The sequence below is a fragment of the Athene cunicularia genome, assembly GCF_003259725.1.
Source record: "Athene cunicularia isolate RWA chromosome 1 unlocalized genomic scaffold, athCun1 chr1_part2, whole genome shotgun sequence".
NCBI classification, from domain to species: Eukaryota; Metazoa; Chordata; class Aves; order Strigiformes; family Strigidae; genus Athene; species Athene cunicularia.
Window position 1 is genome coordinate 52,951,022 of NW_020799092.1, and position 22,707 is coordinate 52,973,728.

The 22,707-nt window shown below is 35.3% G+C and overlaps 2 protein-coding genes across 5 annotated transcripts in view; one reads left to right on the plus strand and one right to left on the minus strand.

The window, feature by feature from the left end:
• The window catches only part of IMMP2L (inner mitochondrial membrane peptidase subunit 2), a 479,540-nt gene that overhangs the window by 219,141 nt on the left and 237,692 nt on the right, over positions 1 to 22,707 (minus strand). The gene's annotated exons all lie outside the window — the stretch shown is intronic.
• The window catches only part of LRRN3 (leucine rich repeat neuronal 3), a 35,171-nt gene continuing 29,982 nt past the window's right edge, over positions 17,519 to 22,707 (plus strand). The window contains exon 1 of the mRNA XM_026868044.1: positions 17,519 to 18,047. The gene's annotated coding sequence lies outside the window, so the exon portion shown is untranslated. The remainder of the gene's footprint in view (positions 18,048 to 22,707) is intronic.

Below are 22,707 nucleotides of genomic sequence, written 5' to 3' on the forward strand. Positions count from 1 at the left end.
CACTCACCCTTGTTTCTCTGACTTTCCTGATCTGACTTTCCCATCTTCTTCTATCAGCCAGTTTCCCAGCCTTTATTTTTATACTGAGAGACATTTCCTATTGCCTCCAAGTTAAGCCACACTTCAATACAAAGTTCCTTCAGCAGTAGCACTGATCTGAATTAAACAAATCCAAGAGGGGTAAAAAATGCTTTTTTTCAGCCATATCAGCTCCCCTATCCAGTTTATCATACAAGTTCTTCTGCCAACAGTCAACACCAGGGTGAAAACAAACCCAGGAAAGGGAGATGTGCTTCTTTCAACAGCAATGTAATCTGCAGACACGTCAGGCCACTCCGGAGGCATTACCCTGTAGCTGTTCACTAGCCTCAGCCTGTCTAACAACTGACTGCCATGTCTCTTCTCTTTGTTATTAGCCTTTATCTTTTTCTGGCTCCAGCACTTGTTGGATTCATCACTCGTTACACTGCTTCAGGATGCTAAGGAAGTAGACCACATTCACCTGTGCCAGTATCAAGTATCAGCATACTGATAGGGCTGAGCAAAGGGTTAGAGTAGGAGGAGAGCCCATGGAGGGGCTTATGGCAGAAGGCTGGAATGACTGCAGCCAGCAGGTTAATCTGCAAAGGTCGTTTTACAGCCCAGTAAGAGAATGGTAAGAGCTTGGTGCTCTCAGAGGACCTTCTTATTACTGTTTCTCTTCCCTGTTCCCAGCCATGCACTCCTACTGTGGGTGTTGTTCAGCCCCTTTGTGGGGGGCGCTTGCACCCACCTCTATACAAACAACTGCCTGAAACACACTGAGTGACTGTGTGCATGTATGCTGTGTGATGAGGATGCTCAGCAAGGAGGAGAGAGGCATGAAGGCAGAACCATGCAGCTCTTTTCTTTTGCATCTCTTCTTTTCAGCTTTTTCATCTATAGGCTTTTAATACAAACTAATAATTAGTAGTATCAATAAAAAAAAAAAAAAATTAAGAAATGCATTTGAGTAACTAAGATAAATCTATATATTCCACTTGGAATGCTACTCAGTGTTAAAAATAATATCCCAGTTTAAATGCTTGAAAGGTATTTAGAAGTTGGGAGGATTTAAATCATTAACTCAGCCAGACTCCACAATGTGAGCTCATGGTAATTTTGATTGCCCAGTGGGTCAATCGGAAAAGTTTGGGGAAAATGATGCCTTTTCTTCAGAAGAAGCCCAAAAGAGAAGAAGAAATACATTGTGACATCATCCTGCAGCATTGAAATAGACATTCTCCATCTTGTCGTATTATAGTGCAGGCATACTTGCTGATATAGAAATATATCATTAAATAAGGTGTCTTGTCCAAATATTTATTACTTAATTACTTATTTGTATAAGGACAAGCTTCTGCTTTAAAATGTCATGAAACATTAATGAGGACAGAAGGCAGTAGAGTGAGAAGACTTTTGAAACAAACTATGTTCATCTCCAGGGTAGCAGCTGAGAAAACGTCCCACAGTTATTACATGACTTGAGAGTGGAGAACAGGTTCTGGCACAATTAACTATTTGGCCATATAGAAAAGTTATTAAAAAAAGTAAGTGGTGTCTTCTTGAAGGCCAGAATTTGTACACCTTGCAAACTCCAATCAGCACTTCTTCAAAACTGATAAACACACAAAGTTAAAATTAACTTTTATTTTCAAAGTAAGTATTAGAAGTAACAAAACATATTCTTAGCCAGCACATAAATTTTGTTTATTTGGAAGAAGTGACAAGGACAACATGTACCAAATACTAATACAGGAGCAGATGACAGACAAAACAATGATAAGGGAGAAGGTAAGGGATGGAACTTCTAGAAGTAACAAAGTTAGTTAAGTCAACCTGACAGATGTACTTTTTGTAATCTTAAACCAAGTCTTCTGTTATATGCAAAGTATTGTTGTGAATCTGTGAAGTGGATTCCAGGATTAAGACTTAACGAATTTATCTCCTCCTGAGCCATCTAACATCCTTATGAAAAGATATATATTTTATTTCTATTTTAATGGCAGCATTCTACTTTTGTGGAGCATAAGCATTACAATTGCTGCTGCAGGTAATTGTGCAAATAGCAATCAAGGGACATTTTGTCAATGAAAATGTTGTTGTTCCATTGCAATTTAAAACATTTTCAGCACTTCTGTTAATTAAAACTCCAGTTAAGTATTGCAACTTTTCTGTTCTATTCCAAGACAGCTTCTGCTCATGGTTACTTGTTTTATGAAAATAAACAAAATCATATTATTCACCTTAAAAAATAACTCATTATAGGGAGGAGATCAAGCAAGCAAAGTTTCAGAACTGAAGTTTAAGTGCTGACAATGTGTAAATACTAACTGAAGACAGATGTCAATTAAAACATCCTAAAATTCTCAGCTAGGGTAACTTTATGTGCTCAGCACACTTTTCATCTTTTGCATTCCCTAACTACTCACCTGCTTTATGTATTCTCAGCAGTGCTTTCCACTGTTCATCTTAGTTATGAACTCCAAGTAGGGTGAGAAATAAGAAAATTTTTGCTATCCTATTTATTTGTCCATTGTTCCAGGAAAATAAGCACAAGGTTGTTGGCACACTTTGAGCATTTGATTCTATAAATTCGAAATTATTTGTCTACACTGAATGTGTGCCTGGTTTAGAAATCAGATTCTCATATATATATATATATATATATATATATATATATAAAATTTATCTTGCCCAATTAGCATTCTCAGCTCATACTGTACCTCCATCTTTAATTTCTTTTCAAAATAAATTTTATAAGTTTCAAAATAAGAATTCTGGAATAAATTCTAGCATCAGCTAGAAAATATATTGCATAATTTTGTTGTTTATTCATCTTGTCAGGTTTTTTACTAGCTTTTTCATATTTTCGTAAATAATTCAGACATTATTATGCAACTTACCCCTTGGAACACTTTATTACAACCTATTATTTCAATGTAACTTAAATCTTTCTACGAGTCAATTTTTAAGGTATCAAAAATACAGTACTAAAACCAGTGATGTAGGTCACATGTTGACATGTTAACCAAAAAACACTTCTAGGATTAGAAATAATAATATATCAGGAATTAAATATCTGATATGCAGTGACTATTATATCACTATAAAATATTGCAATTTTACATAAAAGATTGATTTTATCTGCTTACAGATTTTGTGTAATGTCCATCAGTATACTGTGTACAGCAGTATACAACCTACCTGAATACATTGCCCTGTAGTCATACTTTGTATATACTTTATAATATTTTTAACTGTATTAGTAAAACAAGACATTTATTGGACCTGCAGTAAATTCTGGACTCTGCATGTAGCATTTACTTTTTGTGCACAAGGTATACAGCAACAAAGAGAGTCAGGGAGATAAATTATATGAATCTTTCTTTAAAGCAAAGCAATGTGCATTGCAAGAAATCTTCAGAGTAGTACTGAAAATAACTTTTTTCTACATATGTTTAGCCACATTTATTTAATTGTTTGGACAAAACTTTGTAATGCATATTGAAAAAAATATGGCTAAGTTTCAAATAGATGAACAAAAAGACTACTCTCATAATCCATCTCATAAAACAGAAAACTTGAGAGTCGGGTATAGGATAATATAGTATCAAATTTTGCATAAGGAAATGAACTGTAATAAGGAACGTAAGTGAAATGAGGTCAGTTTCAAAACTGCATTAGGTGAAGGTAGATTTTTCTCACTGCACTAAAAATTACAGAAAGGTTTAACTGACCAGACTGGCAAAGAATGTTATCCCAAATCACCCTTTTTCAATAAATCTTCCAAGTCTGAAGAATAGCCTTTTCACCACACTGAATATAGCATCTCAGTGTTCCGACATAAAAGTAAGGTTAGAAATGGAAAGACAGCTAGAACCTATCTGTGCCAAACAAATTCTTTCAAAAGGAATTTTATATTTTGAAGGAAAACTCACAGAACAAAAGAAAAAAAAAATGTAATTGCTTGAAGAGACATGTTATAAACTGGGTGAAGGCTATAAAAATTATGAAATTAACAAAACATGAATTTTAAATACATAAGCAGGTTGATGCTTATTATCATAAGCCTGATACTTAAGCTACTTGGGTTTGTGCAAAGGTGGCATAATTGTGCTCTACTCATGGCATAGTGTCTTTCATTCTATAATATATTTAAAAAGAAATCTGACAACATCATTATTACCCAACAATGTACGCAGCACTACAGATGGACTGATGTCCTAAACTTAAAGCAAGTATTTAATCAGCCAATTTTTAAAATAACAAGATTCAAAATCAAGAGAAATAATCATTCATCATGCAAAACAATATCATCTTCTTTCTTTTGCCCATTAGGTCAATGGCTCTTTTCGTAATCTCATAAGTGAACAACAACATGACACAGATGGAAAATTTGTGAGTTTTTATGCCTAGGAAAATAGATGCTCCTATCACATTAGAGCTCAATCTGAAAACACCTTGTACAAGGTAGAGAGCCACAACTGAAACTCAGCACCATACTGCTGGATCAGTAAGGTCTCCCTTTCATGCTAATTAGAATTACGCTACTTGTTTTCAAAACCCTCTTTTGAACATAAGGTTGTACCTTCATATGTTGTTGCACTGTGCCATATGCATTTACCACTGCTTGGAACCAACTTAGAAACCTGCCTTTTGGGAAATCAAGACATGGTCTAATATGCATACATCTACAATTTACTTATTTTTATATATATGTATTATACTATATAAAATTTGTTTACATACACATATAAAAAAGTGTGAGGATAACTAACAAAGTCTAGTATCTGACTCAAGTTCCCAAATCACTGGAAACAAGGTCATGTGATAACAAGGTATACCTTGGAAGAAGAAAACAGTAAAGAGCGGAGTATTTTAGCCATAAGGAACTAAAATTGAATAAATGCAGATGGAAAAAGGATTTGAAACTGGAATCAGGACAAAGGTTCATCTAATGTTTTTTGTCCATCACAGGCTAAAAGCAGATGGAAGATGGGATCATGCCATCTGCAGATATGCTTGTGATACCTAAACCCAAATTCACTAGAAATGAATGTGCGCATACACATGCACACACTCAAAAAGCAGGACAGAGAGGGATGCAAAACCAGCATTATAGCAAATAACATCCAGGAAAATATACAGTAAATTAGCTGTTAATGAGCCACATATCTCAGAAATAACTTCTTTTCTCTCTTCCTCTTTCTAGAATAGCTTTGTACTAATATTGCTCAAACCAAGACATGAAATTCTGATCACACTGAAATCAGTAATTCACCAAACCTCTTCAACAAAACCAACACTTCACCTGGGTTTTCACTAATATATATTGCTCACTATTACTTATTTTATCTTATGGGTGATTTGATTTCCCAGCATATATAAGTAGAGTTTACCATAGGCCTTGGAAAAGTGACCATGGCATATGCAGTAATTGCTACTATAAAAGCCACCATTTCACATTTTTCATAGCTCCAAGAAAACCAGTAGGAAATTTCTCTTTATAAAACTTTAAAAACATTTTATTACAACATCTATCTCATTCCCTATAAGTATGTTTGTGAATGATTTGTCAATGAAAGTGAAAGTGATTCCATGCTTCATTGTGATGTTATCAATAAATTACTACAAATTAGCTACCAAATAAGCCCCATGTTGCTGATGCTAAATGTTTCATTTCCACAAACTCTTTAGAGACCCAGTGCATTATCCCACTGAACTACTGAAATACAGAATTATGTGGTATTAAAGGTGAGGTATGTGTTTATAAAGCCTGCTGAATGCTTTCAAAAATAAAGACCTATAGCCTTTCATTGTTTAAAAGCAGTTTCTCACTTTCTTTAAACCCCTTAAAAAGCCTATGGAGATTTTAATATTCACAGGATTTACACACAGGTAAAATAATAGAAGTATGGTTCTCAGAACAAAAAGATTTGCCGTGTATTATAGAGTTCTCTAATACTGGAGCTCTTTTGAAAGGGTTGATTAATCATACTATTTAAAGGTTGTGACACATTTATGCTCAAACTAATACAGGCAAAGCTAGTAATTCACAGTTACAAACCTGTGCAAGAGACAGCTCGCATGTTGGGACACATGGTTTTAAATTCTGGACCTTTTTGGACCCTGCCTATTGCTTTTTGTTGAAGCCAGTTAATTAGGACATCTTAATTATTTAATGATTTGTGTGTTAAGAAATAAACAGGCCTAATTTGTTATTTGGATTTTTTTTTTAAAAGCCTTTGTCATTTAGGTTGACTCAGAAGAACCATAAAAACTGTAAGGAATAAAGATAATAATTCATACTGTACTTCTCCTTAGCCAAGATCATAAAATTTTAGACTCACTTGAAAAAAAAAAAAAAAAAAAAAAAAGCAATTTGCATTTATTTAAAACACAGAAATAGGTGTTGACCATAAATATACTGAAGATGTCAGCCTAATTTATAAATAAATATTTAAATGGGGTTTAGTAAATTCTGAACATAGATCTTCAAGCTTTATAGAGCCAAAATTTATTCAAGGCACAGCAGTATGAACATTTGCATAGAGACACACTGGATATTTGGTATCATCAACACCCTACAACCCTTGAAGTACAGCTGTGTTGATCATGGGCAGGGAAAAGGTCATACTGGCATATGCCAAGTAAAAGCATCTCTTACCAGTTCATCCAAGCCAGAATACTGACCTTTCAATTTATTTGCCTTACAAGATTTCAGAGCATTTACCCATGAAATATATGCCTTGCTGTATCTCTTTCTGCCCTTCCATTCCACCAAAAAGTAGAAAAATGGACTGCACCCATGATTTCACCTTCCCACAGTTTAACCTGAGAAATGGGGTTGCAGTAGCTGATTCCAGGAGCATTGCAGTGAGGGGGGCAGTTATTGGTCAGGCAGCACTTATCCTATGCACAAGTATGCCTCATACATAATCCATATAGGAAAGAAGGGAAATCTACATTGGCAGAGTCTATGAACCAGGTCTTGGGCTGTTCTGGGGTCTGACTGGCAATGTGCTGAGCCCTACTAAAGCAGACCATTTCAGAGAGGTCTTAAAACCAAGAATAGAGGAATCTCTGCAACAGCCAAAGGAAGGAATAGATCCTACACAAGCAGCAAGGGCCAGCCCTCCCTTTGACATCCTTGAAAGTTTCTGAGGCATAAGACACCTTGAAGACGGAGCCAAGGACTGAAATCTCCATCCCTCTGGACAGAAGCTAGCAAGGCCTGAGCAGTCATCAGGGAAGACTTCAGAGAAAAGAAAGGTAAACTGCTTTTTTTCAAAATTACGAGTGAGGCGGGAAACAGCAATTGCATGTTCTTTGCACAACCACAAAGAAAGAAGACTGGGGACAGGGAAGAGGAATCAGTGGATCGTGAGATTCAAAGCCTAAGGTAATTTATAGTTAGCTCAGTTAGCAATATTCAATTAAAGTCTTTGAAACACAGTGTAGGCAGCAATGAAGAGTTTGGCTTCTCTCCAAAAGTAGCTGCACTCACATCCAGGACTGGGATGGTCTCAGGAGGGGTTAGTGGAATTAATGGAATTACTAGAATCTCCTCTCCTGGTCAAAAGTTAGTGCTCCTGCCTGACATATCAAATTATTCACCATTTAGGTTACTCTTGAGGCACATTTGTAAATGGCAATATTGAGTCTCCTTTATGTTCAGTTCAATATTCTCCATTTGACATAACAGCAGACATGATAAAAATATGTGGCCTGAGAGTACAGTTAGGAAAATATGAGAATGAATCAGCAGTTTGATTTCTCCCTCTTTGACCCATGCATTTTAACTTGTTGGGTTTCCAGTTTGAATGTTATTACTATTTAATTAAGGCCATAACTATCTGTGTTCCGGTTCCTGAAAGCCTATTTGGCATAACATTCGAATTAGCGGTAATGAGAAAAATACGCTCTTCCATCATCAAGTTTGTTACCTTGATGAATATCTCTCTGTAGGAAAATATGAAATGAATTAATGTATCTGTCTATTAAAGCCACTTCAGGAAATGGCTGAACATATAGGTGGTCTATTAACTAAAGAGAAATTCAACCTAAGGCCCAAGGAAGAAATACAGATGTATCTAAAAAGTGGATTTATTACAGCTATTTCTAACAGCTACTCACAGAAAAAAGTAATGTCAGCAAAAATAAGAGTGCAAAAAGAGCACACTAAAAAATGTTAGGCAATTTGGGGGCATTTGGATTTTGCATATAAGATGATAGGGAGGCTTATAAGCATTTTTTGTGCATATAAGTCTTTTGGTGACTTCCTTGTGGCTAAACTTAGATTATCTGTCATAGTAACCAAAAAAAACACACAAAAAAAAAACCACCAGAAGATACTGAAAACACCACCTTCACAACAGAGTGGGGTTTCTATTTAGTAATCAAAGTCATAGATGGGAACAAACCTTTGGGTAAAATATAAGGCCTTTGAATGACAACTTTTTTTAGAGAATATTATCAAGGGGATTACTGTTTTCAGAATGATCTAGAGAAGTGGAAATAAAAGACTATAATCTGGATATTGGTTTCCTCTTTTCTTCCGAACTTTTTGCAGTGCTGCTCAAATATTAGTATGCAGAGATAGCTAAACCACTATTTTATAATGGTAAATAAATGCAAATTACTAAACTTATATTTGCTTTATTTATACATGCAGGGGTAAATTATGAGAAAAGCTGGTTTTCAACTGAAAAATCAGTATTGCCACCAGTTGGAGAATTAGAAATTCCCAGGCTCACAAACATTCAAGAGTATCGAAACCAGTTTAATAGACTTTAGGACATAGAGATGGGGACAGGATTTATACAGAAATCTGCTAAGTAGAGTTTATCTTTGGTAAGATAAAAAGGACTGGAAAGATCTACCTAAAATATTAAGTCTAATTCCTACTGTAGGCATGAAGACAGCTATTTGTAAACATACCTCTTTTATAAATATACCAATCAGTATCTTTAAAGAGGGGTTTTTTGTTAGTGGTTGGTTTCATCTGGGCTGTGGCTGGTTTGGTTTGCTCTTGTTTTGTTTTTTTTTTATACCCAAAGTATTTCCACTGGAAACTTGTCCCAGGATACGATTACTCAAATATGATTAAAAAAAACCCCAAACTTTTCTAATGTCCAGACTTAAATTTAATTACCATCACTTCCACATTTTATTCTTCTGCTAGCTTTACCTGATTGTTTACCAGAAGGATGTATCAGCAGGAATCTTTTCTCTCTGCTCTCCTACACTATACAAGGCAAGGTTGTATAAACCTCTTTGTAATGTGGGCTCCACTGTTTGAATAGTATTTAATTGCAAGTGTTCCAGTTTGAGTTCACATCTTTATTCAAGCACAAAACCACAAATGAATGAATTATTCTAAATGAGGTGTCCAAAGTGCTACTAGTTCCTTACTGCTACTGTAATAACTTTCCTGGTGCATTCTAGGACCATATTTGCTTTTTTTTTTTTTTTTTTTTTCTTTTTTCACAGCTGTGCCACACTGTTAGCTCATACTTCTTGATTGACAAGTAATACAGAGATATGTTCTCCTTCTCAGTTATTTCCAAGTAATAAACCCACAACTTAGAGCAGAATTGCATGTTATTGGCTCCAAATGACCTTTCATCGTGGACTACTTAGAGTGTAATCCCATTTCTATTATTAAAGTTCAAACAGCCTTTCTGAATGATATTCCTATGTTCCTCTGAGCTGCTTACCATGGGAAAACCTTCCTCCTGCTCCTATTCTCCCTGCCCTTTGCCTCCTTCTCAGTGATGTCATCATAAAATTTACTTGGCACTAAACTATTGTTTATATTATCTACTGCATTTTATATGATATGTTTTTACCCAAATATTTAAATTAAGTTATTTTAAAATGTTGGTTCCTTTTCTTTGGTAACTAGAATTCAGTTATTAACTTTTAACTGTCTCTCAGTATCAGTCCTGGTTCTTACCAGGTAAATTGACATTCTTGTATCAAAACATATGTTAGCTTTTTCTGAGAGTACCTCAGTTATTTTATTAAAAAATAATGATTTCATCTCTTTTGTGATAACACTGATGGGAGTTGGAGGCTGAATACATTCCTTTGGAAACATACTATTTACACCATAAAGAAAATTGTGAGTATTACCAAACACTGAAGATCTCATTTCTTGCTGCAAGCATAAATTGAAGGATAATGAATAGCAATGCTTTTAGTGTACCTTGAGACATGTTGTGAATCCTTGCAATAAGAGAGTAGAAAGCAAACATTAGCAGTACAGGATTGAAACAACACAAATACTCTGGAATATTAAAAATTGATATTTCTTAGCTGAGACAAATGAATTCTGATATCTCTATGTAATCTAAAGACATTTATTTTATTTTACCCAAAAGTACTCAACTAAGTCAAGCCAAGGACAAGACAGCTTTACCACAGCTGTCATTCTCACCCTCATTTAACAGTCAAGGAGTTAAAGAAGGAAATCTACATGGGACTGGCTTCTCACTTATTATGCATACAAACACACACATAAATCCCTCTGAAGCATATTAGATTTAAAAGTAATCTCTTGTCACCCAAAATGGCACATGAACTATGCAAGGTATATTAAGAATAATTATTCATTCAACATACCAGATATCAACTTCTGATGACATAAGGCTCTTCATTTCAAACTAAATTGGCATTAACACACACACAACATACAGAAGTATTTCTATATTTTCAAAGGATATTAACTTTCTGTTGTACTGGTTTTGTTGTCACATGACCCTACAGAGTCATGGAGTTTGCAGGCCTTAAGAATTTCCACCTTTGTCTTCAGTTTTCTGTACTGTTTGACCATAAATATAATGGATAAACTAATTCATATATTGGACATGCTAAATAAAAACATACTTAATTTCCCTACAGCTCTCTGGCAATCCATTAGATTTCTACATCTCTCTAACGCTTTCAATTTATTTGTGAATAATTCTGATCTTTAGGGAATAGTTTGGAAACCGTTACAAGTTATTTCAGTACTTACACTTTAAAAACATATCCCCTCAAAACAGATTCATCTGGCTGCACTAAGTCAACCTTTTGTTTCTACGCATATCAACTGACATACACAATTGCTGATAGAGGGGGTTTTAATTCAAATGTTAATATAAGCATTTGGTCAGCACAGAATACATTTGTCATTCATGTGGGGAAAATGTCCTGGCCCCAACATAATGTAAATATGTTTGGGTATGTATTTGCAGTCATTTCTTAAACTTAAGCTAGGAATTTTGCCAAACTAGACTCACATTACAAGCCAAGGTTTGGTCAACTGTTGAACACACAGCCATCCTTGTGGCATAGTTTTAGCCATTATCATTGGACAGGCACTTCTTTCCACTTCAATCTAAAACCATGTTTCATTTCAGCAAATGAAAATCAGAACTCATATTTGATACCACCTAAACGGTACACCAGATTTCTCAAGTGTCCTTATGATAGAGGCATGCAAAGTACAGGACAATACATCTGCTTTCCCTGTTTTACTTATTAATACTTCCATGTTGGTTGTAGTAGGAACAAAACAACCAAAATGTGTATATATGCATCCTCAAATATAAACAGATGTGTACACTTTCATAAGCATGTAATACAATATTCTTAGCTGTATTCCTTAAAGATGCGGCAGGTTTAAGCCTCTTTTGTTTCCTTTGCCTCTTCTCAGTGTTATAATGCAATCCTCAGTGTTTGAGCACCAGACTTCAAATGAGAGATCTATTCAAAACATGCACAGACACAATAAGTGGTTTCCTTAGTAATGGGAATTATGTGAAAGCCTCTGAAACAGCTCCTCCTCCAGTAAGTCATTATGTACATGAGCCTTTCAACCCTACACTTATCAATGTAAAGATAACTTTACATATAAAAAAAATACCTAATGTGCACCCACAGTTTTTGGCAGTCAAATTACAGAGGAGAGGGAAAACATTTACTGCATTCCTAATTAAATAGTTTGGGTTTTAATCAGTAAGGATGTTGCATGTTCCAGTGACCTTTTAATTAATTTTCTATATCTGCAAGTTGAAAAAAAAAAAAGATACTGTGTAACTAAACTACTAAGAACTTCAGTTTGGTACACATTACTCTCCAATAGCCTATTGTATTTGACTTAAACTATCATTATGTAACCATATGCTGAACACACACTGCACATATCTGTGCTGTTTCTTGTCACCACCAAGATAACCTCATAAGAATTACCCATGACCACAGTTTGAGAATGCTATTGATGGCATGGGAAAATTACTATGATACTTCTCAGTCTTGGAGTAAAAGTAACTAAGAGCAAAATGACATTCTACTTCTAATATTTAGCTTAGTGGCTCTATACAGATTTCTATATCAGCAATATAGCTCTTGTGCAAATAGTTATGAAAAGCACATAATCTCGAATTGCTATTGTTGTCGATTCATTTTTAATATTAAACCACAATAAAATGTAACAAAACGGTGTTTGTTTAGTTTCATCAAAGAAGTTAAGAAATTCAAGTCTGAGTTCTGCCCTTCAGAAACACTGAGGCTTGCCATATATTCTTAAAAAAATAAATGTAACATTATCAGGGAAAGTGGACAAATTTTAAAAATTGATTAGTGGGGGAAAGAGGTTCCCTCTCACTGATCATGTACTATTTGCCACACAGTGTTAACAGAAAAAGGGTAATCCTGTTTCAGAGAAAAATTCAGTTATTTCTCCACAGAAAGGAAAATAGATGTGAGCAAAGACATGCGGAAAGTCCTCTCTATAAGGACAGAAAGTTCAAGATTTACCACCACCTGTAAGAATTACAGCGTCACAGTCAGGATGAAAATTCTAGGCCTTATATTCAAATCATTACTGCCATCATTTTCTTCATCAACCTCAGATACAGATTAGCTCAAAGAGCCATGACACTAAAAGGTATATCCCATGCACACAGCCGGTCCCATGAGCAACAAGCAGATCCTTATGAAATCAACAAGGGCATCTCAGTTTTAAAGAATTGAGAAGATTCAAATAAATTATATCCAATTACTATAGGTTACAAAAATAAGATGTCACCACAAGTAAGACATAAACACACTGAGATTCAATCAGTTTTAAAATGGAACGCATACACTAAGTTGAAAATCGCTTTACAGACCCCATATTTCATCTACCTGATCCAGCGGCACATAAGGATTCTCTAGTTGCTTTTCACTACTCCGTTAAGATTCCCACATGGCATAGTGAGGTTGTGGTTGCTATGTGTGACTCGTTTCCAGCCTTCAGCAGATGCTGGTATGCAAGAGACTCTTGCCTTTTAAAATAGAGCCAGGGATGAAAATTAGAACTCAGATATCATTCTGAGTTGGACCCAATAGGTATAAAACATGTTAAGATTTTTCAGACCTCAGACCATTCCTGAGGAAGCCTGACTATAGCTCTTGGACCTATAATGAGCAAAGACACTATAGCTCTTGCCTGGGATCTTGTCCTTTCTGTTTCGCAGAACACAGTTGAACACAGTTGCTACGTGAATAGGTGAATTTGCTGGAATATGCAAAATCCCCTTGATCACCAAAATAAGCATCAGCTCATCACCACTGCTTTCATTCATCCCCATCACACATGACTGAATTTGCCCGTACTATACAACTGACTCCCTTCACTACGCAGTTCCAGATTTTGCTAAGTCATATAGCACCTACTACCTACGTAGCTTTTAATGAAGTAACTGGTGCTTTCTGTAGATGTGAACTTTTCCTCTTGTGAAATTCTTTACAGGTTCATGGCCTAGGTTTGTTTCCATCTGCTTATCTCTCTCCTATCAACACTAACTCTGAGATCTGATAAAAGAAAGTTGGTAGCAGGTTAAGTAATCTGAGCATAACACTTTCCATTATGAAGTAGAACTATATCTAGAAACTTGAACTCATTGTTGGCAACAAGCCTTTCATGTTCAAAAAAGACAAAGAATTAGAGCTAGAAACGTGGGTTTTGCTAATCATTGAAAAAATGATTCAATTTCAGAGGAATACACATGAAAGTTACTCCTTGTCTGTATGGAAACATAGCCCTTAGGAAAATGTCAATAGTTAGTTGCCATAATATCTTAAAATGTGCATGACAGTATCAGGTTGATGACATTGCACTGAAAAAGCTGGCAGAACAAGGTTCCACGATATGGTAGTGCTTTCTTCTTTTACACTTGGACATAATCTGTATGGATATGCACTTAAAAATAATTTTTTTAATTACCAATTTCTGATATAAAATGTGTCATAGAATTTAAATCAAATACTTGTAGGGTTTTTAACTTAACTGCATAGTATTTATTTTGGTTTTTAACTATACTTGCTGCATTCTAAACACAGCTGTGTTCTCAGAGCCTAAAAATACTAAAAATGGTCACCGCTAATTCCCTGAACCACAACAAGCCTACTGGATATTAAAGCCCAAGGATGATCCACCTTTCTATGTAATGAAAAAAAGGAAAAAGTTTGGAAATCCTCTTCCAATTTTGAGAAAAATGCACACGCAGAACCACTGTACTTTAGTAACTTTTTTATGTGTCATATTGTCCATTACAAACAAATAATTACTTAGTTTATTTTCATGTGCACTCATTAATCAGATAAAACGAATGCTAAATAAATACCTGGAGTTAACCTACATTACTTTCATCATCTCTCTATCAGTCTGAGAGACTTTTTTTCTATCCCATAACCTAATAAGCTATATATATAATTCTGGTAAAATAGATTACATTGCTATTTTAAACCCACCAAGAATCATAGTGAAATCAGCAGAAAAATAACTTAATGAACTTTAATCATCATAATTGTATTGGTTCTAAAAGATATTTTTCTCTTGGAGATAGTTTGGAAAAAAATATTCTTTAGCATTAGCTAAATAAAAAAATTCAATTATTTCACTTTTTTATGAAACAGAACTTTATTATGATATAACATTTTAACTAATATGTAAATGTATGCCTATCAAGGAGGTACTTTAATTGCATATATAGTCTATCATAAGAACTCACTTTGTGCAAGTATACTTTAGCTGATTTAATTATTTAGCCCTTTAATTACACAGTCCATACCAATCAACTAAAATGAAGCATTTCTATAATCTTAATTTCACATGTCAAATCACTGAATATGTTTTTGCATGATTCTCATGTTAACTAGAAAGTGAGATTTTGAATGAGTGGCAGTGAGCACTTGAGGTTAAGGGCAAAACCCAATAAAGCTTTTATGTAGGGTAATGGTATTCCCTACCTATTCCCTTCTCCCCAGATCTTCCTTTTCTTCATTGGTTGAGATAAGAGAAACACCATTATTTATTTGGTTTTAACAGCATATTTTCCTATTTTTAATTTTACAAACAAATTTTGAACTTTTTTTCTCTCTTACTTCAACCACTGTCCCAGCCCTGTAGCACAGGTTTATGTCTTTTGTTTGGGATAGGTGTGACTAACCACATGGCTGAGATCAGGAAGGATTTCCATTTTTCCTGTGGGGGCTAGCATGGCAAGAAGTCTTAACTTTTCTGTGCTTCCTTAACACATCCTGAGCATTGTCTCATAGACATAGGTTGTTATGTTGTGCAGCTGGGAAGGCTCACGGGGTTCTATTGCGAACTTTGGGAAGTTTACAATAGTTTGTATTTGCAGCTCATGGTGGTGAACCTTAACTGCTATCACAGGCTCCAAGAGCCACCTCGTGGGGGCAAAGGAGAGACAAACTTTCACCAATGATCCCTAAGGCTACAGAGAGATGATGTGACATCTTTCTGGTCTGAGATGCTCCCAGTCCCAACCCCAGGCAAGAAGACATGAAAGGTAACCAAAGTTGGGTTGGCCTCAACTGTTTTTGTTATACCTCTTTAACAAACATTAGAAAATATCTATTTCCCATAATAAGAGAATAGGACAAAATGGAAGGGCCACTTGGCCTTCCTCCTACCCTGGAGTATCTCACATATTTACACTCTGCCACTTAAACACCATTATTTAATATATAAGGTAGTCCTACTCAGTTATATGAAAATTGAACAGCAGACTTCTTTAAAAAATTTAAAACATTGTTCACTGTACTTAGTTTAAATGCAGTATTCACAAATTTGGGGCAGAAAGAACTGCTTTATTATAGCCACAACAATGTAAGTACCAGTGAGTCAAACAGGACTGATTTTACAAAATTTGCCCTAACCAATTATAAAAAACTGAGGTTTATTCAAGCAGTTGGCATTACTTTAATTTACTTCTCATAATAAGTGATTTTATGAAATGCAAAATAATTTTCCTACAGAATAAAAACAAAAATAATGCAGTCTACAATCTCAGACTCAAAGTGAACCTAAATGATATAAAGTATTCATAAAATAGTAACCGGTTTATAATAGAATTCTGGTGCTATTGCTGTTGCAAAAAGTACATTAATTTACACTGCTAATCTTCAGAAATTTTTCACACTATTATTAGGCAGGACTGTAAGCCTATCTTCAAACAAAGCAGAAGTGTGAAATGAGAACATCTCACTTCAATCCACTAGAGGGTGGCCTGTCTCAGTCAGGGCTGTACTACTGAATTCATGCAAGATATCCAACATTTTCTGCATTTTGACCTGTTGATAATCAACTCTTTGTATTTCACTGTTGTACATCTTCTATTACAAAGTGATTTCCCTTATATAAAACAGTATGTATGATAAAAAAACCTTTTTCTAACAACATCTATCTCACTGTTTTGTATATCTGGTAGAATGGATGAATTTCAGTGTATATTTCTCTTAAATTGAAAAAAAAATTCATAATTTAATTTATAATGTTTTGAACCTTTATATTTTGTATGCCCTTTATTCACAGATACAGAATAAAAATAAAATAATTTTTAAAAAAATTATTCACTGAAAGGAAAAGGGAGAAAGAAAGGAAGAAAAGGAACGAAAAATCTGTGCAGCCTATTGTTTATGTAATTAGATAGCCATAAAAGAGAGTCAAGTAGACAGAGATTTGAAGAAATTGACTTTAGATAACCAACCCGTTCCTCAGTTTATTCTTAATTTTTATTTCTCAGGAAGATGTATTATCAGTCATAGTTTCTACTGACAAACATACGCAATAAAATTTAATATTTTATAAAATTTGTAAAAGCAGGAGTATGAAAAATTCTGTATTTTCTTAAGCTAAAAGAAAAGCAGCAAATCTGGGGGGGGGAAGCATTTTTCCAGAATGGTTTCAACATGCAGTATCCTCTGAACTACAGCAGCCTTTGCAGAACTTCAGTGATCTCTGTAACATCCTTATACAGCCTTAAAGAAAAAACCAAAAACCAAACAAACCAAAACCCAAGGAATATAAACCTCCCAAGCTGCTCTGTACAAACACAAAGCATGCCTTGTAACTCCCACAAATCGGAAGAGCTATCTGGAAGCGTGCACAGGCTTGTTTCGCGTATCCGCACCCGAAGCAGCAGTGTCACGTAACAGACAGCTTCCCACGGCCAACCCGGCCGGCGCAGCCGCGCATACTACGCGGCATCTGGGCACGCCGAAGCACTGGCTCCTCTCTGGGGAGTGGAAGCGGCTCAGTTATTAATGACCGCTGAGCAGGCAGCACCATGTCAGTGTGACAACCGAGCGGGTGAACGATGCGCCACGAACCACCATAGAAACCAGGAGACATAAGAAGAGCTAGCGAGCATCTCGCTCTCTGCGCTGCTCTCTCTCTCCGCTGGATTGCGAGTCTCAGCCAGCCAGGCAGCAACAGCGCTCTGGCAAACATAAGGGATCTCAGCTGGCAGCACAGAGTCTCTCGTGTTGTAGGATATCATTAGGATACAGCTTTGTATTAGATACCATTAGACACATGCACGCACGCTGACTCTCACACACACACATACATACATGTATGCACACCTATTCAGACTCTGGCTTTAATACAAGTATGTGGCTACCTGAACGAAGGAATCAAAATTACCGAGATGCAAGAACTCCTTCAGCATTGAAACTACTCTTATTATAGGGTAAGTTCCTCTTTATTTTCAGTTTTATCCTGACTTTTATCTTAACGTGTAAACTCTTTCCCTTTTCTTCTTTTTGCAAAGTTATTAGAGTATTTTCACATTTTACTTTCTGAACAGAAATGCAAACGCAATTTGCTTTTTGTGCCAGAGATAACCAAAATATGCTTGCAAGACTATCAGATTTGTGCATTTGTTAGCCGGAAAGAACATCAAAGGGTAAAAAATAAAGGAAGAACGTTTCCCCTGATGTTTCAGATGCAAAATCAAATTACCCAGTTGCTCTGTGTTTTGAAACCAATAAAACAAGACACAGGACAGCCTCCTTTCTTCTCTCCAGTGTTAGGATTAAGGGAAATGCTGTTTATGTCAGGACCTAAAAAACATTGAGCAGCGAGGCTGAATGAGCATATCACAAACAGTTATTGAATTTCTGCCAGGCTACATCTTAAGGATTGTGGCAAATGACTTTGCTTAAAAACATCCTCTTTCCAGTCAGAAGGGACAGTGTGAATGTCTGATTACTGATGCAGCTGGAACGGACGTGTTAGGTAAAAAGAATGGAATTAAGCAGAAGAGTTCTAATCTTCTTTGGTAATTAACAGGATCGCATCAGGGTGCCTCTAAAGTATATTTTCATGTAAGGAGACTGTTCAAATCCATCACTATAAAAGCTTTGCCTGTTTAATACAGGAAGGCTCAGAACTGTTTGTCTTTGCTTTCCATGTCTTTGTTTTCACATGTCTAGTTGGAGTTTTTGCCCAGCACTGCTGTTCAGAAAGAGAAAAATCCAACATAGGGAGATGGAGGGGGCAGTAAATGCAGGGGGCTAGAAAAAAAGACAGTAATTTTCTATTTAACCAATTTAATCAACATAAAATTCCATGCTAGTACTACTGTTGCCTAATGTGTTTGTGTTTATGCGTGTGCATGTCATTTCTTTCATGCAGTATAAGAGTACATCAGTAACCCTTCATATGAAAACACGTTCAGTAAAGTCCATCAGCACAGATCTGAGATTCATGCATCAGTGAAAGCCAGAGAGAGATTTTACTTTACACCATGAAAAAGACAGGTTAGCTATCTAATGCATGTTTCAAAGTGAAATAATACAACCTGCATCTTTCTGAATGTTTTTGTTTGCTTTTTAGAGTAGTATTTCTATATTAAAAACAGCTCAGTATTTAGATTTTCTCCTACCCCTTTTTTCTCCCCCACCCCCTCACTCCTGTACACCTTGGAGAACATCATAAAGAATCTGTTTCTTTGCAGCAGCGACACAATTATTGGCTTGTAATTTTAGAGTTACTGTGTTCTGAGAAACAAACATCATGAAACAACCATCAACAGACAGCCAATGGCTGCAAGTCTGCCACCTTTCCATAAATGTCAGGAAAGGGGTAGCTTAACAATATGCATGTTAAGAAGTCAATTAATTCAGGTGACCTTTGTAAATGGTGACAATAAAGAAGCTCTGACAATATGCCACAGCATTCAATATTCCCTCCGGAAAATGAATGAGCTTAAGAAGAGGTTTCCTTTTCAGAGTACAAAATGAAGGATATTGAAGCATTAGGTCCTGCTATTGGCAAGCTTGCTTCCTCTGTTTCAGATGATCTATGAAATCTGTTTAAAGCAAGCTGCTTTATTTTGTTATGTGAACCACTATCTCTGGTTCGGTTAATTAACTATCCTGTTTCCACCTACATTGCGTGTGCACTTTAGTTGTTAAAATAAGAATATCAAGCTACTGGCTTGGATTTCTACAGAATGTGCTACACAATAAGGAGAGAAAACCTGATTCTGATCTCTTCATGCTATATGCAAAGGACTACTCAGATGAAACTTTTCCTATACACAATGGTACATGGTCAGCTTTCCTGAATCTTTACCCCTATTAATTTTTTACTGTAAAAAATAAGTAAATTTGAGTAACTTTACACTAATGCACATTGGGGTTTGCCACATATACTCTAATGCACTACTTTAAAATATTATATAGATGTACCAAAGAATTTCATGAAAATATGATCATTCCAGTCATACATGTACAGAGAAAATATTTTGTAGCTGCATCATCTGATTACACAGCATAGACATTCTTAACCAGCAAAGCAGTCAAAATGTATGGTGCCTGTATTTTGGTTAATACTCCCTCAAAGCTCCTGCAATAATGTTGTAGTGTCAGACAATGACTGGCTGATGTTGTTATGGCAACCCTAAAGTACCGCCTTTCAGGGTGGTAGATCTGAGCATCACATCACAGCATGCCTGTTTGGAGTACCCAGAAGTAAGGGAGTATTTCTCTTTTGCACTAGAATTAGACCAGATCAGCTAGGCAACATTGCTACCTGTAATGCAGATCCAAAATATGTATAATCTGATGAAGAATGAGCAGTTTATGAAAATACTCGTGTCCTGCAGATCACTTGTGATCTCTTGTACCTTCACACTAGAGGACAAAATTGTTTGCAAGTGAGAGCAAACCATTTAGCAGTGTTGAAGACACTTTCTTTAACTCTTATGCCTAATCTTTATTACATTAATAATGATTCTACAAGGAAATCAAAAGCTTTGCTGCTTGGTGACAACCACTCTAACTTTAAATGGCTGGTGTTTAATAGCCAAATTTTAGAGCATCTAAAAACAAAGAGTTTTTCAAGACAAGCTTTATCTTACTTCTGAAAGAAAATTCACCACAGAGAAACAATTAAACCTTTTTTGAACTATAGGTATATGTTTTAACTGAGTGATGGTACATCAATGTTTTAGTTAATTCATATACCCTTCCTTCAGATAGTAGCATTAAAAGCTGAAGGAAAACAAAACTCCTGAGACGTTGCTGAAAACTATCTTAGTAAAGCCTTCAACTTTAAATTCCACAAACTACTTAATAACAACTAGCAAAAACTGACAATGAAAACCTAATTTTACATATATAGCATTCAAGGAACAATTTTCTGAAGACCAACAAATAGACAACTTCTAAAATTTTTCTGATGACCAATATCAGACAGCTTCTAATTTTTTTCTTTTTTTTTTAAACAGAATAAGTCTTCAAGCCTTCATACGGCTTTATAAAGAATATTAATTCTCATTTTAACCATACACCAAGCCATTAAAATCCTTTACTGAAGGTAAAATGTCAGTAGAATTTGAGAAGAAACAATAGTGACAGATGTCATTAGAAAGGTCGTTAAACACATTAGTATTAAGAGAAAAATCAATATTTCTCATTACAACTGTAATGTAACTGTAAAAACAAATTACTGTGCCTTTTACTTATCCAACTGACCAGTCCACAAACTGTTAAATGCTGTTTCCGTGAAACAATATGGTTCATAAAGAACTTTCCTTAATATCCTTGATGCCAAAAAGTTTATTTAAACAGTACGACCTTCAGTGTTATACACAAAATCTATAAATGATGTAATCAATGTTTCCAAAATAAATTCATATCTTAGCTGACCTGAACTGATAAAGGTTTATTAGCACGGCCCATGGAGCTATACCCATCTGCATCAGAGAAATATCCAATATGGATGTCAGTAAGATTATTCCACTTTGGGTTATTTGTGGAGTAGCTGAGTGTGCCACCTGGTGAGAAAGAACATTTTCATCAGGGCAAAATACAAAATACAAAATACTTCCACAATTTTGCTTGATCCAATGACCCTTTTCCAATAGGATTTTCTGATACTGTATAATAAATCAACCATAATAAACAGAATAGCAAAGAAACAAAAAAAAATATAGTCAACATGTGCATATTCTCTCTCTCAATATTTAAAGACATGCTCTAGTCATATTAGTCAAAGGAAATATCCTGTTTGATAAACAGGATTATATTTATCATGCTCATTTACTTCTGGTTTATGAGTTTTTAGCTTTAATTTACAAACTGCTTAGAAGAACAAGCTACAAATAGGCTCTCACCCCTAGCATTCCCAAACCTGCTTATTGGATTTCTGCAAAGCACAAACAAATGCGAAGACATTAAAATGAAGGGAAAGTTTAATTTCATAAACACAATTTATACAGTATAACCTTGAAACAATTATCCTTTATTTAGAAATATTTCTTCCTCACAAAAGATTTATCTCAATAAAACTCACTCTCTTTCAGCTTGTCTAGGCACTGTAACTCCTTGGCCACAAGCAGTAACACGGAAGTAAGATCTCTGTATTCCCATTATTTCTATTCAGCTGCTGTATTTCTGGAATATATTAAAATATCTGCCACAAATTTAATGGTAACTTAACTCTACTGACCTCCGAATTAGAGCAGAAGAGAATTTTTTCCTCTTTTCTGCTCTCAACTCCAACAGTTTCAGTCAAACTGGGAAATGTTTTTTGACAACACTGGCACAAAAGGAATAATTTTGCACTTCCCTTTCATTCATAAGCATCTGTATTTAGAGGTAAACACTGCAAAGCTGAATACAATGCTACAGGGAATATTTTTTCAAAATATCTACTGATTATTAGCATTACCCCAAGACTCTTCTACTAGAGGGTTCTTGTCATGCAAATGACAACCCCTCTGCCAGGAAATACTTTAAAGTCTCTAAAACATTTGGTTTAAGAAAGGTAAAAATCCATAGCTGTAACAAAAACTCCCTGGACATCCAGCTGCCGATATGAAAAAAAAAAAAAAAAAAAAA